This window comes from Cervus elaphus, chromosome 20 (genome assembly GCF_910594005.1).
Source record: "Cervus elaphus chromosome 20, mCerEla1.1, whole genome shotgun sequence".
Classification (NCBI taxonomy): domain Eukaryota; kingdom Metazoa; phylum Chordata; class Mammalia; order Artiodactyla; family Cervidae; genus Cervus; species Cervus elaphus.
The window spans coordinates 71470972-71491073 of record NC_057834.1 but is presented as its reverse complement, the minus strand read 5'-3'; the positions used below and the strand labels follow the sequence as shown (position 1 = coordinate 71491073).

The 20102-nt window shown below is 45.6% G+C and overlaps 1 protein-coding gene and 1 long non-coding RNA gene across 7 annotated transcripts in view; one reads left to right on the top strand and one right to left on the bottom strand.

Annotated features, from left to right (window-relative positions):
- SLC44A3 (solute carrier family 44 member 3) overlaps positions 1–20102 on the top strand; it is an 83303-nt gene that overhangs the window by 58515 nt on the left and 4686 nt on the right. The gene's annotated exons all lie outside the window — the stretch shown is intronic.
- LOC122676583 lies at positions 11004–13118 on the bottom strand. Its single transcript, XR_006335606.1, has 3 exons — positions 13059–13118; positions 12437–12631; positions 11004–11231 (listed from the first exon to the last, which is right to left on the bottom strand). It is a non-coding gene; the product is annotated as an uncharacterized LOC122676583 (long non-coding RNA).

The following is a 20102-nucleotide window of genomic DNA, read 5'->3' as shown; positions in this document are numbered from 1 at the left end:
CAGTAAAATACTATTGCACCTTTCAGAACGGTATGTCCCGTAGCAAGTCAAGCCAGACCCTGTGAACGTCCTGACAGTGTAATATACCAGCCTGTCTCCCCTGGGACTCTGTACACATCCAGACACCAGCTTATTCTCTAAGATGCTATTGAGGTGCATTACAAAAATGTACTGTGATAAAATACATATACATGAAAATCAAGCTAAGATACATATAAACAGACTAGAAAGACAAAAACAGTGGAACCTTTGATATACCAATATGTTGGTCACATGGTCCTTTAGGACCCTAAAGCTGAGTTGCTGTTCCCTCACAGTATTAGTAAATTCAGGTTCTTTCCATGTCCCTCTTTTCACTGCTTCATAGACCCGCCACCCTGGGGCTCTCTGTGGATGCTGCAGGGACCACCACTTCAGGAGAGGACAGAAATGGGTGAGAAGGGGCAAGGATGGGCTCTGGGCCTATATCAACATCACCACCTCCCGCCCCTGCCTTCCAACCAGAGCACCTCCACTTTTATCTGGTTGAGGAGTGGGATTCCACTGAAGGTTTCATTTAAAGACAGGCTATGCTGCTTGAACACACTTGAAAGCCACAGTCTCAAGCTATGTTCTTGCTTCTTTTCTCTGCCGTCTTATCCTAAGGGACATACTTTGTACATTCTGACATTTCAGCATCTTATATTAACCCTGTACCTTTACTTTTGAGAGTTCAAAATGTTTCCAAAATCCTAAGTAGTGTTAGTATTAATCGCAGTATAATTACTATAAATTGTTGAAATCCTTTTCACAGACGTACAATAGGAATGATTGTCTCTGAATCACAAAAAGACTCAGCTAGCCTCGAGGATCCAGCTCATGGTGATTTAGTATTGCAAACAGGGATAGGTCTTTGAATTTTGATCATGGTACCAGTGCATTGTGCCTGGGCCTAAACTAGCCGTCAGAGCAGCTTTTTAAAAAAATATGTATATATATATATATTTTTTTTCATTCACTTATTTGGCTATGGAATCTTCAATCTTTGTTGTGGCATGTGGGATCTTTAGTTGTGGCACTCAAACTGTTTAGTTATAGCACATGGGATATATCCCTAACCAGGGGTAGAACCTGGGCCCCCTGAATTGGGAACTGGACCACAAGGGAAGTCCCTCAGAGCAGCTTTAACGTGGGGTGACTCCTATAGGACTGGATACTGCTAGGTGATGTGGGCCTCAGGTTTAGGAGATTGAGAAAGAAGAGGAGGAAGAATAAAAGAGAAAGAAGCAATGCGAATACTGATGAGGAGGGAAAGGTCACCTGTTGTCCAAACAACTCCTGAAAAGCAGAGTGAAATAAATATTTGTAGGGACTTCCCTGGCAGTCCAATGGTTTAGACTCTGTGTTTCCAATGCAGGGGGTATGGGTTTGATCCCTGATTGGGGAACCAAGATCCCCTATGCCATGCAGCATGGTAAGAAAAAAAAAAAAAAAAGATTTGTAAGAATAAAGATGATTGTTGTGGAGTCGCGGCCAGAGCTATTGTCGATCTCATTTGGCAGTGGACAAAGGAAAGGGAGCTTAAAGTGAGAGAAGGAATTTAGATTAGCCTTTGAAAAATTTCCTGGCACTGGAATGAGTTGCTAGGAAAAGATTTTCTCTGGAAATCCGATTTAAAAGAGTTGAGGCTTTTTTTGTGTGTGTGTGCTAGTTTTGTGCAGAAAGAGCCGGGAAATGCTAGAGGAGAATGAGATCCATTTGTTACCATCAGAACCCAGATGCTCTTCTTTACTTAACATCAAGGAGCGGGCTGTGTTTCAGTTTCGCTGCTTAAAAGCCTAATCCGTCTTCCCCAGCCCTGGGAGGGAGGCTAGTGGCAGTTGCCGCATTTTGTCGACACCCAGCCTAAGGGGAGGTAATTCACCTGCAGGGAAGGGGATGAAATTCCACATCTCATTGTTTCTCATTACTTGCCTGTCTACATTGTAAATCCCAAGTGTGTGTACACCTCACACAACCGTTTATCCAACATCTATTTATTTATGCTGTATTCAAACCATTTGTACAAGGTGTAACGAGGAGGGGACTGTGGTGAAACAGAGTCAATATAAAGCAAGTCAGGGCTTCAAGGAGCAGACACACTAGTGTGGGGAATGGGGCAGACTATGAGACACTTGCATGAGATATTTTTATCATTGTATGTGCTAGAATGAGGTCTTTGAAGTTCAGGAAAGGGAGTCTTGGTACGGGGAGGGGCTTTGACTTGATGGTTAGGACAGCTTGCCCTGAAGAGGTAGGATTTGTCAGGCATGAGCATAGAGCACCACCGGAGGTCACAGCTGATAGCAACAAAAGTAGTCACGGCTTCTTGGCACTCACGGGCTTCCCAGGTGGCGCAGTGGTAAAGAATCCGCCTGCCAATGCAGGAGATGCAAGAGACACGGGTTCAATCTCTGGTTTGGGAAGATCCCCTGGAGTAGGAAAGGACAACTGCTCCAGTATTCTTGCCTGGAAGATTCCACGGCAGGCTACAGTCCTTGGGGTCACCAAGAGTCAGAACGCCTGAGCACACAACGCATGCACTTTACCCTCATGTATGGCTAGTTGTGTGCTCAGCACTTTCTGCAGTAGATCAACTGTGAGTTTTCACTGCAGCCCCCTGAGATAGTTATCTCCAACATACAGATGAGGAAACCGAGGCTTAGAGAGGGCCCACAGTTTATTAGTGGCAGAACTAGGAGTTGAATCCACATCCATGTTGCCTCTGGGACCCAAGCCCTGAACACTGTGCATTTTGGAACAGCCAGAGAGGGCGTCACAGCCACTGTCTGGGGTGCATCTCTTGAGCGCCTGCCCAAGCCAGAGTCCAGACTGGCTGTTGAGCAAGGCTGGTTTCAGGCAGATTTTTGTGGAAGAGGACAGGAAAAGTGTGGGGAAAAATGAAGGGGGTGAAGGCTGGATGAGGCAATTATAAACACAGAAAAGGCCAGTCAGGGTGGTCTGAACCCACCTCCTCCCCTCAGGCACGTCTGTGTCAGAGCTTCTGGGAGGCCGACTGGCCAGGCTGTTCTCAGAGTTTTTCAGATGAGATCCTTCAGCCCCCCCCACCCCAGCACTTTGCAGGAGCCCAACTGAGAAGTCCCCAAGTGGGACCTTGCAGGCTAGCCCATCAGCAGGAGGCCTGCCCCTTATTCTTATGGTCCACACATGGTTCCCCATGGAAATGCCTCCCTGAGTGCACATCCTGTCCACGGAGGACACAGACATCTGAACTAGTGCTGATGGTGGCTTTAGATCAGTGTTCCTCTAGGTTTGACACACACTGGTGGGCTCACTGGTTTGGGAACCATCTTCCTGATGGTTCCAAAGTGGTTAAATGTTCCAGAATGTTCTCGCTTCAATTCTTACAGGCAAATGATACAATTTCATGGATTTTCATTTTCACATTACAACTAAAGGCTTTTTACCAATCAGTAAAGTGCCTGGTATGTTTGCACATGCATGGTCAGTCACTCAGTTGTGTCCAACTCTTTGGGACCCTGTGGACTGTAGCCCACCAGGCTCTTCTGTCCATGGAATTTCCCAGGCAAGAATACTGGAGTGGATTAAAAAAAAAAAAAATGCTGGAGTGGGTTGCCATACCCTTCTTCAAGGGATCTTCCCAACGTAGGGATCAAACCCACATCTCCTGCATCTCCTGAATTGCAGGCAGATTCTTTACTGCTGGACCACCTTAAAGCTTACTGAAGTGTGTCATTTAGGAATCAGAAGTGGTGTTTTACTTAATTTCCTGAGGTCTCAAATTCATAATTCTGTTGAGATGTCTGACTGCCAAAGTGAAGCCTGATGAGCATTCAAGGCTTGTAAGTGAGCCCAGGCAGAGTTGGGATTTTGCAGACTGGGGAAGGAACCCTCACTGTGGGTACCACCAGAGTCCCCTTGGTTTGGCTTTGTTATTCAGCCACAGTCCTACTTGTCTCCCACTTCATTTCTGGTGAATATTTGGCTGTTGTTTAATGCATTGTATGTTTATCATGTTGAGCATTGACTTCTTTTTCAATTCTTTATTCTTCCAGAAGAAGTGGGAGTGGGTGTAGAAAGTGAGCTACGGGCTGAGGTCAAACAGGTTTGAAAATAATTTCCAACCTGTCTCCCGGTAGGAACTCTTAAGTAAAGGCAGCCCCTAGTCAAGTGTGGCAGCAGTTGGTTTCTGCCTTCTTGGTGGAGCTTGGGTGAATCCCTCCACCTCACTGAGCTTCTGCAGAAGAAGAGGGTCAGTTTAAATGACCTGAGGTCTTCGTTGGGTGTGCTCAGCCTTGTCCTGGTGGCTTGCTGAGAGCTGGGGCACACAGGTACCATGTTACCACATTGCCGCTGTGACATGTGTGGAATGTGGGGCAGGATGGAAAACCTGAACTGTGTGTCTTTCCATTGTGTCCAGAATGGCAGGATCTTTTTCTTTTTAATATTTATTTATTTACTTATTGAGCTGCACCAGGTCTTAGTTGTAGCATGTGACATCTAGTTCCCTGACCAGTTCTAGAACCCAGGACCCCTGCATGGGAGCTTGGAGTCTTAGCCACTGGATCACCAGGAAAGTCCTGAATCTTTTTTTCATGTTGTTATTCTTATCAATGGTGAGGACTTACCCTGGGATCACAAAGGTGGGTGATGCATTATGTTGCCTGGATCTCAAGCCTCCAGAATCTTGTCAAGTGGACTGACGATGTGAGTGAACCCCTATCTTCATCCCCTTATGGTGATTCTCCCAACACTGCTGCAGTAATGACAGCAACAAATACATCCAACTGGTGACCAGATGCCGGTAAAATGCCAGTCACCTTGGTCATTCTTACCAGTGGAGGGTAGTGTCCAGCAGCTTTTACCCCCATTCCTACTGTGGGCCGCCATGCAGGGTAGCTGGGTGAATCTCTGCCGTATCTCCTGGTCAGCAACTTGAGAGGATGGGGTGACTCAGATCTGCCTTAATGCAGCATGTCAAGTTGCCAGCCCACTTTACTGTGACGCTGTCTAGATATGAAATACCAAGAAATGCATGCAGAGATTATTGCCTCTTAGCATTTGACTGGAAATGCCCATAGCTTCCTGGCTTCTGACTAACAAATATACTGGACAGAAAAGCTCCAGATAATCCTGTTGAGTCCAGTACAGAGAAAAACTTGCTGCTACTTGGCAAACATACACCTCTCTCCCCTCCCTACTTCACACCCCACCCCCATCCCAGCCCACACTGCCTGCCACTGCTTGTTTTTCAGGGCACAGAAAGTTGGTCTCTGTCTTCTAAGGCTTTGTGGCAGACTTAACTCTGTAATACCCCAAAACCTTCTCTCCCCCCACCACCTCCCTTGAAGTTAGCTCGATTTCAATGCTTCTCTTTCTCACAGTCCACCAAGAGTGAAGGCACTCGGTGACTTTTCTGTGTCTGATTTTGGTTCATCCTTAGCCAGCTGGCAAACCTCCAGGGACTCCTCTCTTCTCCCCAGAGCAGCATGTGCAGCTCAGAAAAGTAATGAATATTGTGCAGTTCCTCTAAGTTGATTATGAAGATGATGTAAAGATTCTTAGGAGGACATGGTTCTTAGGGTAGTTGACATTGCCTCATCACAGAGCATCCAGACAGCTGTTCTTTCCATGACAGTGGCGGTTCCGAATCCTCCCACCCCCGCCGACTGACTCAGAGCTATTCTGGGGTGGCCAGCTGACGGCGAGAGCCCTGGAGAGATGCCTCTGTGTGAGCATGGTGTAGAAGGAAACACACACGTGTGTCAATATGATCGTTTACATTAAGGCCCATTTATAGATGATGGTAATCCTCAAGGCCCAGCTGTTTTGTGCCAAATGCTACTGTCCTGACTTTAGATAGAAAGGAATTGAGACACCTATCTATCAGAGGCCCCAGACTGTCTGGGAGAAAACTGACTGTGTCCTCATGTTTCCTGGTGTGTGGCTCAGAACCTGCTGGGCTGAGGGCCCTGGCTTTATGTGGCTTCCTGGGGAGCAGCCTTGCTAGAGGCCGGCTCCCACCTGCCATGGGCGTGTTGCAAGGCTCAGACATCAGGAGGGTGTGGCCCTAAAGCCTCCTGCCCCGAGTGGGCCTCAGCAGCCTCTCGTCCTTCTGGGGAAAGGCTCAGTGCACAGTTGCCATCTGTCTTTCCTGACTTGAAATTCTTCTACCTTCTCAGAGAAGCAGTTACTGTTTGCTGAATGAATGATGGCCTTATTATAGGAAAGGAAGGGTGAGTTATGTAGGGGACCCTCAGCTGATCAGAAAATGCTCTTGGAAGACAACTGTTGGGCTCCCTCCAAGGTGTGCAGCAATTTCCCACGTGGCTCAGTGGTGAAGAATCCACCTGACAATGCAGAAGACACAGGTTCTAGCCCTGTGTCGGGAACATCCCCTGGAGGAGGAGATGGCAACCCACTCCAGTATTCTTGCCCGAAGAATTCCATGGACAGACAAGCCTGGCAGGCTACTATCCATGGAGTCACAAAGAGTTAGACACGACTGGGCACACACACGTGTGCACACACACACACACACACACACATGCATGCAAGGTGTGCAGCTCCTCAAGACAGGAATACCTCTCACTTGTCAGGCACTCTGCATGCCAAGCACCAAGCTATAACTGCTTCACATGTATTAACTCCCTTCATCCTCACAAGCAATCCTGTGAGAAAGGTACAATTATCACCCTTTTTCTTTTTCTAGTAGAAGATGACACTTAGGTTCAGAGAGATTAAATAGCAATTTGCTCCAGGTTCAGTTCAGTTCAGTTCAGTCGCTCAGTCGTGTCCGACTCTTTGCTACCCCGTGGACGGCAGCACGCCATGCTTCCCTGTCCATCACCAACTCCCAGAGTTTACTCAAACTCATGTCCATTGAGTCAGTGATGCCATCCAACCATCTCATCCTCTGTTGTCCCCTTCTCCTCCCGCCTTCAATCTTTCCCAGCATCAGGGTCTTTTCCAATGAGTTAGTTCTTCACATCAGGTGGCCAAAGTATTGCAGTTTCAGCTTCAGTAGTCAGTCCTTCCAATGAATATTCAGGACTGCTTTCCTTTAGGATGGACTGGCTGGATCTCCTTGCAGTCCAAGGGACTCTCAAGAGTCTTCTCCAACACCACAGTTCAAAAGCATCAATTCTTCAGCGCTCAGCTTTCTTTATAGTCCAACTCTCACATCTATACGTGACTACTGGAAAAACCATAGCTTTGACTCGATGGACCTTTGTTGGCAAAGTAATGTCTCTGCTTTTTAATAAGCTGTCTAGGTTGGTCATAACTTTCCTTCCAAGGAGCAAGCGTCTTTTAATTTCATGGCTGCAGTCACCATCTGCAGAGATTTTAGAGCCCAAGAAAATAAAGTCTGTCACTGTTTCCACTGTTTCCCCATCTATTTGCCATGAAGTGATGGGACCAAATGCCATGATCTTAGTTTTCTGAATGTTGGATTTTAAGCCAACTTTTTCACTCTCTCCTTTTTCACTTTCATCAAAAGGCTCCAGGTTACACAGGAAGAAAATACCAGAGCTGAGTGTTAAGGTTTTGGGGACCTAATAAGTCACCCCCTCTTCCTAATAAAGTTCTGAACAGAGAGATCCGAGAGACAGCAGATGAAGATTAAAAATATCACCTTGAATATCTAATGACTGGGGTGGAAAGTGCATTGTAAAAGTAGGTTATTAATGTTTCACCCTTGAAACAGAGACCAAACCATTCTTTCCCAGGTTCAGCCAACAGCGAACCCCAGCTCCTGAAGTCGCCCCTGTAAACTCAGTGGATAAGCTGAGAAGGTTTGTTCCCAGGGGCAGGTGAATCCCAAAGTGCTGAGCCAGCCTGTGCTCTGCCCCTCCCTCCAAACTCTTAGGACATGTTGCCTTATTGTTCTTTGTCCCTTCCCGTCGTGGCATGCTCTAGGTGTGCTGCAAATATGCTGAGGGAGATGGCCTGTGTTTTTAACTTTGATCTATGGAAACTGAATTTTGAGTCAGCAAAATCCAATTTTTCTACAAATAAGGAAGCAGGTGACCCGTGAAAACACTGAGCTCCGATGAACAGTGTTTGTCCTGGGGTGGAGGAAGTTGCATGTTGACTCCTGCTGTGTTCTTCACACCCGCAGTCTAGTGCCTGCTGTGGGCACCAGGCTTACAACTGAGGCTGTGTCATCATCTGTGATGGTGGCCAGGGTGGGGGCCAGGCAGGGGGATGGTTCAGATGGAAGATAGAACTTCCACAATCCAAGTTTGCAACATTATCCTAAGTGCTTAAGAAACAGAAAGATTATAGATTAGCTTTGACATTTCCCAAATTCATTTAGTGTGGGAAATGAAATTAAACCATCAACTAGCTCCTACCTCAAATCTAATCTTCCTCATGATGGAGAGCAGGTGTCTTCATGTCATTTCTCTTTATCTGCATCTGCTTCTGGAACAGAGTTGCTGTCCGAGGCTCAGACTGCCCACCTCTGAAACCACGCCCTCTCCTCCTCACTACCGTACTCTTCTGAGGGACTGAGTGTGGTCTTCAGCTGTCGCTCCCCGACTGTTTTCGTCTTGGGCATTAGACTTGTTGGGAGAAGGTATTGATTGTTGGCCAGAGACTAGAGAATGCATTCATAAATTTTTTTTTTTTTTTCAAAGGAAGGTGGTGTGAGTCACAGTGGTGGAGGGAGTAAAAGCCGCTTTGATGTGGCAGGCACTGATTTCACATTCTGCTACAAGCTAGAGCCTGACGGTTTCTGGGCTGCCACTGCCACTATGTGAGTCTCAGCTTTGACTTCCACACAGGTGTGAACCACAACCACAGTCTCAGATGTGCAAGAAATATTATATCATGACTCTCAACCTAATTTCTGGCTGTGAACTCCCATTCCACTGAACTGGCAGAAAGTTTAAGCCATTGTTCTGGGGCTATCCCTCCATGGGGTTATACAAAGTATCAGGTCGCCCCAGGCATTGGTACACACAGCTTGCCCTTGAGACGTCCATCCTCCTGTCCTCATGGCTCCTTCAGGCCCTGCTGGGGATCCTGGAGTCTTCTGAAAAGCTATCTGGCCCTGTCTGGCTAGATGTGCCTATGGGTAGGGTAATCAACCCTCTTGCTTTGCCTGAGATTGTTCTGATTTTAGTTCTGAAAGCCCCAGGTCTCCAAAACCCCCTCCCGCCCAGCAAACTCAGACCTTACCAATGGACACTTCCATTTAGAGTCCTGCCAATTCTCCATGCTCTGTTTTTTCAAAAATAAATAAATAAAGCAGACCTGGACATGTGTTCGGAACCCACAGATCTCTCCCTCTCCTTCCCCAGTTCAGGGGGGTCTCATTTTCTAATCCAGGGATAGAGGAAGACCTGCACGCCCACCTGTTGCTCCCAGACACTGGGGTCTTGTTGGGAACCCCGTTCCTTCACCTTCTTCACTGGTAGGAAAGGTTTAAAAAGCCAAAATTTTGGAAATCAAAAGCCAGTAAGAATTTCACACTGAGTGTCTTCTTAGTACCCTACCCCCAGCTCCCTCCCCTCACCTGGGGGAATGAGCCACAGATTGAATCCTGTGGGAATGAGGCAGACAGACCAAAAACGAGAAAACAGATGTGGGAAGAGAAACAGAAGTCATGAGAGCAGAGTGAACCATCACACACACTGGGGACCGCTAGACAGTCCTCCTTCCATTTAAGGTCTCATCTCTACCGACATATCAGAAACGAGGTCTCTGAAAAATAGGAGAGGAAGTGACTAAGAGCATTTTGGCACAGTTAGCATTCTTATCTAGGCAGAGCTAGAAAGTTCCTTAATGTTTTGGCAAGTGGATCCAGTCTTTGAAGTTCTTCAAGAAGTTTTGTCTTCTCCCTCCTTTTGCCTTTTCCAGAAGGCCTCAGCTGGCACAGGGGTGGGGCAGGGAGAAGCATTTGCTAGACTTGCATTCATCCAAGGAGTGAGACAGCTGAGGCCGGATGACTTCATCAAGAAGCATCTTGGTGGGGGCAAGAAGGGCCCTCGGGGACTGTTGGCCCTGCCAACATCTTGCCTCCATCAAGGCAGCAATAAAGAAACTTCGTGAGGTCCAAGAACACAAACCTGTCAGCCTGGCTCAGTGCCCGGTGCCCAACCCTGAGCCCAGCAGAGGCACACCCTCCATACATGTCTTTGGACGGAAGGATGAGCCCCTGCTTTCTCAGCACCAGCCCTGGTTTGTGCTGCCTTCACACAGCCTAGAGCATCTGCTAGGAATATCAGGGAGACAATAAAGAAAAATGCAAGCTCATAAGAGGTGCCTTCACTTGTTGGAGCTGCCCTGACAACACCTAGGACTGACTGCAAGGGAATCTGCTTTCTGAACAGAAGTGCTAGTGGTTAGAAGAGGCCAGAATGCAAGAGCAAGTGGTCTTTGGAGCTTCAGGAAGAAGAGATCTGTTATTACATCCAGTGTCTTTAAGCAGATGCATTTCTCTTATAAGAGAGTTTCCATTGCATGCTGGGCTAAGCCATGCACAGAGCAGTGATTACCCCCAGCAACCTCTCAATTGATTACCAGGCTCTCTGTCAGCAGGCCTCACAGGTCAACTATTGCTTTGCCAGCCCCACTCCCATCAACAGCATGTTCATGAAGGGACATGCACCTGACTTAGAAATTATTCCCTCAAAATATGCAATATGTGAAAACATATAAACATTCTCATTTCTGTTCCCCATCTCCCTCTTGCCATTTCCTTGGGCCTGAACTTCAAATCAGAGATGTTTGACATTCTCTAAAGAACCAGTCTTCTCGGGTCTGTGAAAAACATAGCCATTTCAGCTCAGACAGTTGCTCAGTCGTGTCTAACTCTTTGCAACCCCATGGACTATGGTCCACCAGGCTCCTCTGTCCATGGGATTCTCCAGGCAAGAATACTGGAGTGGGTTGTCATTTCCTCCTCCAGGGGATCTTCTCGACCCAGGGATCGAACCTGTGTCTTTGTGTCTCCTGCATTGACAGGCAGATTCTTTACCACTGTGCCACCTAGGAAGCCATTTATTGAGTTTTTATGATCTATCAGGCACCCTGGTAAACATTTACATATATGATCTAAGTTTGTCCTTTCAAGAACACCGTGCAGGTGTTACTGCCACTGTACAAATGAGGAGGCTGAGGCCAGAGGCTGAAGAGCTTACCCAGGATGCTAGCTGCTATGTGGAGATCCTATGACTTCAAGTCTGTAGCCCTACTGGCTTCACAGAGCTGCCTGGAGTTCCCTGTCAAGGGTAAGAGTAAGGAGGAGAGGAAATCAATGGTCTTCACTCACCAGGGACAGCCAATTCATTTAGTCTTCTTTCTAATAAAGCCTAAAGTCAAAAAATAGTAGGAGCATTTCCCATCCCCTATATTTCCCTTTGCACAGATCCACAACTTTAATTTTGCCATATGGACGCCCAGGCCTCTTTGCTTCCCTCTTTTCCACCACCAATTATTTCCAGCTCAGATGAGGTTGAAGCAGGGGTTGCCCTCCATAAGGGCCTGGGGGAGGCAGCGGCACTCTGCACAGACCTGTATCCAGGGCCTGCTCATCACTAAGCCCTGCATCCTTGTCCTGGCGGGTTTCCCTGGAGGGGCGCAGAACTCTGCTAGCATATCAGTGATGGCCAAGCAAAATGCAGTGGCCTGACTTGGCTTTTTCTGGATTTGGGGAGAGGAGAGGGCATGACTGTGAATATCCAATTCATGTCCATTTTTTATCACCTCTGCCTGGTTATTTAGCCTGTTGAGACTTCTGCTTCCTCTTTAGTCAAATGAGAGGGTTTTTCAGGGTGGCGTCTGGGATAACCTTTTAATCCTAACATTCTACTGAAGGAACAAATGTACCAATGAATTGAATTTGGCTTTGGATGAAGTATTATTTGGAGGCCATTCTTGGTTTGCCGAAAGCATCTTCCTTTATGCATTCAATGTGCATGAGCCTCACAGAGAGGGCTTTTCAGCTGAGGGCCTCCCCCCACCCCCTACTCCGTGCCCTGCAGGACAGAGTCAGAGCCGCTGGCCCAGAGCTGAGTGTCAGGCAGCAGGGACAGGGGCTGCGCTGCGTACATGCCACTCAGTAACTGAGACCGTCACTATGGAAGAAGCTGTATATGTTCAAGCTTCTGATAAAGTCATGGCAATAACAAAACACACTAAACTCGGGAGGCAGGAAAAAAACGGGGGAGGATTCATCTTTCACCATCCATGCTGCTGAAATTTAAGCCATGGTGTTAAAAAATAAGCATTCTAACCTCTTAACGTTTTTCACAATAATTTTAGAAAGATTGTTTTTTGTTAGAAACCGAAGTCTTGTGTGTGAAGATACATTTGTCTGACATTCAAATAGTCCTGCAGTTTCAGTTTCCTTTTGTTGAAGTAGAATTCACATTCATGCTTTCATTTAACAGCACTTTTTGTTTCCAGTTTTAGGACCCACGCTTACCTGCCCATCCATTCGCTCTTCTGTCTGTCTGCCTGCTGTGTAGCTTTTCGGAGAAACACTGGGGTGAAATCCATGTGATATTAGCAATGGTTATTTCTGAGGGCAGGAGTCAGAGTAACTTTTTCTTGCTTTCTTCTTTGTCTCTGTTGATTGATTTCATTTAAAGACAAGCATGGAAATGATAGAGCCATTCTTCTAAAAAAATAAGCAAAAGGAAAATACGTTTTAAAGGAGCAAACAGGACCACACTGCAGGTGTGTGTGTGTTAGTTGCTCAGTCGTGTCCGACTCTTTGCAACCCCACAGACTGTAGCCTGCCAGGCTCCTCTGTCCACGGAATTCTCCAGGCAAGAATACTAGTGCCCGGCTTTACTGGTAGTATCAGGCCCCAGCCAAGGCAAGTTTCTTCCTCAACCGCCTCCCGCTCCCAACCCGAAGGGCCTGGCAGGTTTCCGCACTCCCCATCTCCCTGGACTTGAGTAACTGGTGAGCGGTGAACTCTTGGACGGATCCGAGCGGCAGATGCCAGGCCCCGAGGCTGTGCCCCTTCTCCCTCAGCATGTGTTTGTGATAAAAACGGAGCTGAGATGAAAGTCGCTTGTGATGGTTCCTGCGAGTCTTACCAGAAAAGACCCCTGCATGTACCAGGATGGCTTTGGGCACAGATTTCACTGTATTTCTTTCAGTCCCTCGGAAAGTATAAACACCAGTGTTATTTATTCATCATCCAGTGTCTCGGGTTTGTTTTCATAGTTCTTGTTTTATTTTGAGTTAATAAATATCAGGATTTTGTGAGGAAGGCACTCCAGAAATAAAGCTGAGTATTCACGGCAGGGCTTTTGGCAAACGCCTTTCCTCCGGTGCAGAGGGAAGCTCTGTTTACCTTTCTGAAGAGTCAACAGAAGCTCGGGTTCACAGTTCCGCCTCCAGAAGAAGGGCCCGCTTCAGTTTCACAGGAGGGCTAATGGCTGCCCTTCGCTGATGAAGGACGCGGAGTGGACTGGGCTGGCTTCCGGCTTGAGTTAAGGAGGGAAAATGTGCTTTCTGTGTAAAAGCTGCAATTAACACTCTTGGACAGCTCTCAGAGTAAATCAAAGAAATAATCCAACTTTTCTGTTGCCTAAAATTACACTTTAATCTCTTTCCTTTCTCTTCAAAAATAAGAGTTTTCTGTGAAATGGGAATAATATACCTATGGTAATTATTTCACTGAGTTGTGGTGAGAAGCAGATCAAGTCAGATGATAGCAGGAGGGTGCATGGTCCGCTTGGAAGTACTGTGCAAACATGAAGCATCTCTAGCGAGAACCTGAGAGTGGGTGTTAGTGTGAAGTGACATTACTCAGTGGGGCTGTTGAGCCGGTCTGTGGAGGCAGCGTAACAGGAACCCAGCCTCTTTCTACTAACCCTTCCTGCCACATCCTTGGGTCTTTTTAATGATACGTCTCCTGAGAGCACCACTTTATTATTTTGAATCTTTTGGAAGGAAGCACAAAAAACAGCTCAAAGTAAATGTTTTCCCGATGGGCCTGAATGAGTCAGAGGTCCATTTCTTGTAAGTGATGCAATGTCAGTTGCATGTGTGTGTCGGTGGTATGCTACCCAGCCTCTCTGCGCTCTAGTTCTCATCATCCACTTGTGGTTGTTAAGAGGATTAGATGTCTTCAGGGGGATATAGAACAAGGTCTAGCACATAGTATGTACTCCATGAGTGCTTGCCGTTTTCGATTATTTATTTACACACAGAAGTTGCACACCTGCCTACTGATAGCAAAAGAAAAACAAGGCCACAGGAACAAATTAGGAAGCTGCTTCCAGGTTTCTGGCAAGCAGACATATCCCTAAGGCATCTCTTGAAGTGAGGTAGAGGGGAGCAGAGTACCTGGCATGAGTTTAATTCCTAATACTCTTTATTTTCTCCCCACAGAAGAATTAAATTTGGGGGAAATCTGGCCCCTGGCTTCTGATAGCTAATGATACCAATGTGCTCAGTGTTTGAGCAGTCACAGCGTTGCAGGAAGGGGGACCCCTTCCAGGGCCTGAAACTGGGCTCTTATCTAACACTCAAACGAGTTGTCCGAGGAGACACATGTGCTGACAAAGCAAGAGATTTTATTGGGACAGGGCGCCCGGGCGGAGAGCAGGAGGGTAAGGGAAGCCAGGAGAACAGCTCTGTCACATGGCTTGCAGTCTCGGCTTTTATGGTGATGGGCTTAGTTTCCCGGTTGTCCTTAGCCAATCATTCTGACTCAGAGCCCTTCCTGGTGCTGCACGCCTTGTTCAGCCAAGATGGATGCCAGAGAGAAGGATTCTGGGAGGTGGTCGGACAGGTGGTGTCTCCTTTTGACCTTTCCCGAACTCTTCCAGTTGGTGGAGGCTTATTAGTTCCATGTTCCTTACCAGGACCTCCTGTCGTAAAACAGCTCATGCAAATAGTTACTATGGTGCCTGGCCAGGGTGGGCGGTTTCAATCAGTGTGCTTCAAGCAGAGCCCAGGAGGCCCAGTAGAGGTGTCTGGGGGGCCCCCCCAAAGGCTTTGGTGCGAATGAGCTTTGGGAGGTGCAGGGCTTTTTGGCTCAACAGAAGACGGTGAGAAGAGATCTGCCCTGAACCTTCACGGGGCAGCCTTGGGGAGCTTCCAGAAGCACAGACTGTGCCTTCCTGTCACCCCCCCCTTGCTCCGCAGTATGACGTTTCAGCCTCACTGAGATCCGGGTCTGGGGGAGTTCCACCACACTTCTCTGCTTGACCCCTGAGTCTCACTTCACTGTCTCCTGCTGCTGCCTTGACCCCATCCACCCCCATTCCCTGTAGGGAGCCAGCCCGATGCCAGTTCTATGACATCTTCCACCCCTTCCTCTCCCCCATGAGCCCTCTTCCCCTCACCCCAGGCTGGGTTTCCACTCCACTGTGCTGCTGTCTCATTGGAGCTTGAGTTGTAGCTCATTATTCACGAGTCCTCCCAGCCATACAAGGCTCCCCTCCACACCCTCCCCTGCAGCCTGTGACAGGCCCTGGTGGGCCGTCCATGAGAGTCTGAAAGCTAATCCACCTGTACCTGCAGAGAGTCCTTAGTCCCAGGCAAGAGAGTGACAGTGGGACCTAGGGTCCAAGTGGGTGAACCTTCCTTGTATCAATTTTGTGTTTTCGTGGGTTCCATCTCAAGGCATAGACATGTTCCCTTGTTCAGTCATGCTAAAGAAACATGCACACTGAATTTGGTCTGGTATTAAAAGCCTGGTGCTGCTACCTCCTTTTTTCTTGTTTCAGGATCTCATGATTAACCTTGACCACCAACACAATGTATTCTCAGTTCCTTATCGTATCATTCCTTTCCTAACATGTTGCTAGGGTCTGCAGGTCACTTTAGCGTTCTGTCATCCCAGGAAAATGCCAGTGCTCCAAGCCCCAGGACTTAACAGCACTGAACACTTACTGCTGTTCATCTTCCAGTTGCCTGACAAGGAAGCACTTCTCCTCAGAATAAGTATAAATTAGCTAATGCTGAAACTGCAGAAATTTTCAATCCATATCCTATATCGTGAGTGATTCTTCCCTCCCCCAGCTCCTCATTCAGACATTAATTCTAGGTCTCTCTGCAGCACTCAGGGTTGAACCTTGCGGTAAAATACCAGTGGTGCAGTAGCGGCAGGAAGGCATATATATAATTTCCCTGTCAGAGTGGCTTTAATGCCCTCTTTCATGGGGCATGATACATTAAAGAAAAGATAAATGGTTACTGGCCCCCAAGATCTGTGGAGTCAACACATGTGTGAGAAAGTACCATTTTAACATTTAATCATTTTAGCCAAGGAACAAAATCTATTTTTATTGCTTATGAGCAGTGGTGCTAAACTGCCTATGAGGTTGTGATCTGTAGGAAAAGGAAATCTTCACAGAAATTGTGTACCCATCCTGAAACAGGGAGACGTGGAGGGGTAGGGGCTGGGGACAGAACCCGAAGAAAGAGGCCGAGTGGCATGTGGCCCTGCTGCTGAGCAAGATCACGTGGGGACCTGGGGTGTCATCTGGGAAGCAGGTCCTGCCTCTCCTGGCTCCCTGTGAATGTGAGGGATTAAAGCCTGCGGATGAAGAAACCGCTGGTCCTTTCCCCACCTCCTCAGTGCTTAAAGAATGGCCTCTATGTTTCCCAGTTGTAAATGAGATCATCATTGGTGAGGTCTGGAGGAAAATAACCACCCTCTATTACATGCTTTCTATGTGCCTGTGCTTTGCTAAATGCTTTATAGGGAAAAGGTTCTTTAATCCTCCCAACATCCCTTTGCAGTAGGTGCTGTAATTCATTTTATAGATCAGGACATTGAAGTCTGACAGGGGGTAAATCAACCAAAATCAACAGCCAGTCAGTGGTGAAGACTGAAGACTGGGACTTGAACCCAGAGATTACCTGCCAACAGGACCTGTGCTTACCTTAAGCACCACGCTTTTTTTCTTTTTTCTTTTATATTGCTTTATTTAAAGTTTTGTTAAGTTATGAGTCTTTCTTTGTTGTTGTTGCTATAGAACTGTGCTTTTATTTATTTTTTTTCTCCCAATTATTTTTATTAGTTGGAGGCTAATTACTTTACAATATTGTAGTGGTTTTTGCCATACATTGACATGAATCATCCATGGATTTACATGTGTTCCCCATCCTGAACCCCCCTCCCACCTCCCTCCCCATCCCATCCCTCTGGGTCTTCCCAGTGCACCAGCCCCGAGCACTTGTCTCATGCATCCAACCTGGGCTGGTGATCTGTTTCACACTTGATAATATACATGTTTCGATGCTGTTCTCTCAGATCATCCCACCCTTGCCTTCTCCCATAGAGTCTAAAAGTCTGTTCTATACATCTGTGTCTCTTTTTCTGTCTTGCATATAGGGTTATCGTTACCATCTTTCTAAATTCCATATATATGCGTTAGTATACTGTATTGGTGTTTTTCTTTCTGGCTTACTTCACTCTGTATAATGGGCTCCAGTTTCATCCATCTCATTAGAACTGATTCAAATTTATAATGGCTGAGTAATATTCCATTGTGTACATGTACCACAGCTTTCTTATCCATTCGTCTGCTGATGGGAATCTGGGTTGCTTCCATGTCCTGGCTATTATAAACAGTGCTGCGATGAACACTGGGGTGCATGTGTCTCTTTCAGATCTGGTTTCCTGAGTGTGTATGCCCAGCAGTGGGATTGCTGGGTCATATGGCAGTTCTATTTCCAGTTTTTTAAGGAATCTCCACACTGTTTTCCATAGTGGCTGTACTAGTTTGCATTCCCACCAACAGTGTAAGAGGGTTCCCTTTTCTCCACACCCTCTCCAGCATTTATTGCTTGTAAACTTTTGGATAGCAGCCATTCTGACTGGCGTGTAATGGTATCTCATTGAGGTTTTGATTTGCATTTCTCTGATAATGAGTGATGTTGAGCATCTTTTCATGTGTTTGTTGGCCATCTGTATGTCTTCTTTGGAAAAATGTCTGTTTAGATCTTTGGCCTATTTTTTGATTGGGTCATTTATTTTTCTGGAATTGAGCTTCAGGAGTTGCTTGTATATTTTTGAGATTAATCCTTCATCTGTTTCTTCATTTGCTATTATTTTCTCCCATTCTGAAGGCTGTCTTTTCACCTTGCTTATAGTTTCCTTTGTTGTGCAAAAGCTTTTAAGTTTCTTTAGGTCTCATTTGTTTATTTTTGCTTTTATTTCCAATATTCTGGGAGGTGGGTCATAGAGGATCCTGCTGTGATTTATGTCGGAGAGTGTTTTGCCTATGTTCTCCTCTAGGAGTTTTATAGTTTCTGGTGTTACATTTAGATCTTTAATCCATTTTGAGTTTATTTTTGTGTATGGTGTTAGAAAGTGTTCTAGTTTCATTCTTTTACAAGTGGTTGACCAGTTTTCCCAGAACCACTTGTTAAAGAGGTTGTCTTTTTTCCATTGTATATTCTTGCCTCCTTTGTCAAAGATAAGGTGTCCATAGGTACGTGGATTTATCTCTGGGCTTTCTGTTTTGTTCCATTAATCTATATTTCTTTCTTTGTGCCAAGCACCATGCTTTTAAATAGCCTTTCGATAGTGTCATATCCAGAAAGTTAGAATGAAAAAAACAAAAAACAAAAAACCTCCCTGATGTTACAGAGCACTTGGGGCAATGCCTTTGACCTTGGTTTTCAGTCTGTAAAAGATTGATTCTGTCATTTACCTACCTGCCCCACACATATGTCTTCAGGACATTGAGTTGGTGGTGAGGGCTCTGAGAACCTTAGATGATCAGAGATGCTTAATCAGATAATGAACAATGAGTTTTCACATCACTTCTCAAGACTTAAGTCCTCAAACTAGTGGACTTAAGTCTACCAACAGCCAGTTTGAGATTTTAAAAGTGAATTTTACATGCATTTGCAGTAAGTCAGAAATCCAAAGTTCTTGTGGAATACCATTAAGGCACTTCTGCAGGGACCTCATCTGACATCTGACAGAGAATATCCTGCTGAGGCAGGCAGGGTGCTATCTCTGGGGAGGTAAATACCCAATCTTTCATCTTTGAGAACCAAATATTCCTTTCTAATTGACCGTGGGGAAGAGGGAATTACCAAGAGAGGCTGAGTTAGGTTTCAGGTGTGCATCAAGGCGATTCAGTTGTGCATGTACATGTACCTATTCTTTTTCAAATCTTTCCCCATTTGGGTTGTTACATAATATTGAATGGAGTTCCATATACTATACAGTGAGTCTTTGTTGCTTGTCCATTTTAAATATAGCAATGTGTACATAGCCAAAAATAAAAGATAATTCTATGGCCTTACTCCCCTTCTCTTCTGTAACTCGCTCTGATTAAGACATGCACCACTGAGGGCTGGATTACTGCAGTAGACTCCAAGTTGGTTTCTTTACAGTGTTTTTGAATGGGTGTTTGAAAGGATTAGCTTTATATAATGAAATAAAATTTTCTCCCTTTAAGCCAAAAGAAAAGGCAAAACCAAAGCAGGTAACATTCCAGTATATTTTCCAAGGGAAGTTATAAATTATTGTAAACTGGCAGTGCAGGTAGCATTTTAAAGATTTCAGGGGAAATGTAAATAGATGGCTTTGAAATTATCATGTAGTTATAAGGAAAAGGTATTTTGGAAAAATGACCCAAGAAATCTCATATGAACACATACACCCACTTGTCCTCTTTGATTTAGTAATCCCATTTCTGGAAATTTATCCTTGAAAAATGATCCAAAATCATGAAATTAAGATGTTCATTGCATAGTTATTTATAATATCAAATATTTGAAATAGTTTAAATATGTCCTAGCTACATATGTACATGCATATACACACTCCTGATATAATATGTATTTATTAAAAATTAGAATAATAAAAGTCAAGGAGCAACATGAAGATGCTTATTTCCTATGTAAAGTAAGTCAGATATATAATGATGACATCACACCATTTAAATTGTATATCTTTTTACTTCCAGAATTTCTATTCCATTTGTCTTCTACTCTGCCTCTTCATTTTTCATATCATACTGTTCATTCTTTATGGTTACTCTTCCTTCTGTCATTTTCTTAACTTCTTAAACATACTTCTTTGGATGCTTTATTTTGGATTGTTCTCAAGGTGCAGATTCTCTTGGTTGATGCACTGTTCATTTCTTTGAGTCTCCTGT